This window comes from Lipotes vexillifer, unplaced genomic scaffold, assembly GCF_000442215.2.
Source record: "Lipotes vexillifer unplaced genomic scaffold, Lipotes_vexillifer_v1.1 scaffold1078, whole genome shotgun sequence".
NCBI lineage: Eukaryota > Metazoa > Chordata > Mammalia > Artiodactyla > Lipotidae > Lipotes > Lipotes vexillifer.
Genome location: NW_006774379.1, coordinates 251,032 through 253,701, shown reverse-complemented (window position 1 = coordinate 253,701; position 2,670 = coordinate 251,032).

Sequence of the window (2,670 nt, the reverse complement as noted above, 5' to 3'; positions counted from 1 at the left end):
ATGGTTTTCTAGATTTAAACATATGGGGATGATTTTCAAAATTACTTTTCTGACCTAATTTATGCTGAGCTATAAACAGAGATAATATAGGTCGTTATAATATTCTTTTATTAAGACATTTAAATCTACTGTTGATCCTTTGTATTGATGCGTTTGATGGGGTGATGAGTTATGATGCAAGCCATTAGGGCAATTAAACTCTTCTAGACACAATGTTCTGAGAAATTATTTATTTACAATCAAGGCAACGTGAGATCTATTTTTCTAATATTGGACTAACATGGACTAGTGTCATTAATAATGGTACTTTTCAAGCAGTATATGTCTCAGAATAGAAAAATATACCTTCAGATTTTCTAGTTTTAATAAAAAGTGTAGGCTTAATTCCAATATCTGGGTTATTTATTACCATGCACCCTAGACAAGCAATTAAAATCTGGTCAATAACATGTCTTCCAACGGGCACATGAATGACCTTTGGCAAGTCATTCATCCTCTCTGCTACTCAGTGTCCTTACCTTTCTGATAAGGGATTAGATAAGGTTCCAAAATAGACTTTGTTTTGGTTGGTCTGGGGGTAGCCCAAGCATCAGGTGTTTCTATCATGCAGTGAAGGTTGAGTACCACCCACCTGGATAATGTTAGCTTTCTAGCTCTACTATTTTATGATCTGACAATGGTTCTTATATAACGGTTGATCATCAACCTTTACTACTGGAGATAAAATTTGCAGAGTTTTGCCATGGTGAGAGTTTGGAAGTGAGGCCTGGAATTTCACCCTGCTTTCTGTATGAGAATCCCTAAAGGCTTGCATATGATGTTGGTAGAGGGGCCTATGGTGAAGGAATGGAGCAGGGATGGGACAGCTGAATTTAGAGGATGCTATGAATTCCAGGGACTTTTGGGAGGCTGAAGTAGAAATCACTGAAAGAAAGTAACAGGACCAGTACTGAATGGTAAAACGTTGCATTTTTCACGTATGATGACTCTTACCTGGGAGGATCTACAAATCCTGGGATTTTCCAGAGAAGTAAACTAAAATATCTGAGTATATACATCGACCTTCTTGAATTACGAAATCACACAGGCCTATAAAAACAAAGGAAAAATACAGTGGAGTAAGAAAAGAAAGTAAAAGTCCCCCATCTCTGCCAAACTCCACCTGCTGCTTTCCAGAAGTAGCCACTGCTTACACTTTGTTGTGAATCCTAGCAGATGTTTCCTTTGCATAACAATTCTGTAAAATATTCATGAAATCTATCCACTGATAATGTTTTTTAAAATAAGATTAGAATCATCATATTATAATGCTATTCTGTGACCTTTTCCCCTTGCCCATCCCCCATCTAATATAGTGAAAGGATATATAATATATGCAGAAGCATATTGTAGCTCATTCCTTTAAAGGCTGTTCAGGATTTTTGTTGAAAGGAGGTACCATAATGTAATAAACCAGTTCCCTCATGGTGAACATTTTAATCATTTCTAGTTCTTTGCACCTATGAAATATTCAGCAGTGAACATCTTTGTTCATATATGTGTGATCAACTGGGCAACTATTTCTATAGAGTAAATCAAGTGATGTAAAATTCTTGGGAGAAATGGATTTAGAGTGTAGATAAATTTTCAAATTGTCAGTCCAAACTGTAATATTATTTAATAAGGCCATCAAGACTGTATGCAGTTTCTGTTTTGTCACAACTGTACCAATCTGCAGAATTATCATTGTTTTGGATCTTCACCATTTTGGTAGGGGTATTGTTATTTTGCAGCTTTAATTTGCATTTCTTTAATTATCAATATAATGTTTTTTAAAAAAGAAAATGTACAAAGAAACTCCCACTCACCTACCAACAAAAAAAATTTATGTAAGTTTTCTAGTCAGATGGTGATGAAAGAAAACAACTGAAAGGATATATTGGAGGAATTTAGGCAGAATGCAGGCATTAATTTGCATTTTCTATCAGAAATGCATTTATTTTTCTCTTTGTCCTCTGTGGCTCTCCAGTTTGAATATTCAGAAGGAGAGGAAGGCTGACTGAATACTTAGATTTAACAATAGTTAAACGTATTCCTTTTCTTATGATTCTGCTGCAGCTTTCTAAGGTGAAACATTTCAAACAAAGTAAATCTTAATTTTGAATTTAAATGGCTCACTGCTGAAATCATTACGAACACAGTGGAAATGGGAAACTTTTCAGAATGTCTTACCTCTGTAGACAAATTGGCAGTCTCAAAGAATGTTAGCATGATATGGGCCCCGTGCATCATTTCCACCCCCTCTTGCCCAGCCTCATCAAAGCCGAGGTGAATGGTCACCTTGTACCAAGGATGGCCCTCAACATGAACTTCCTGGGCTGGCTGGTAGGCACCATGTTTTCCAAAACGATCTGTCCTGGAACATTGGCTCTCTCACCAGGCTCTCCTTTCCCCTTTTGCCTGTCCTCCTCTCTCATCCTTCCAAACATCTCACTATTCTTCTAGTACTCCCCACCTGCTCCCTACCCCCCCTTACTGCAGGGAGCAACCTTCCTCAACCAGTGCAGTCACACATTTGTCTCATGGGACACCCAACAAGGGGAGCCCCACCTGCCCCTCTCACCACAGCCTCATCCCCTGTCTCTCTCTTTCTCCATCCTCTATCTCAGCCGCAGGCCCTGTGCTATCAGG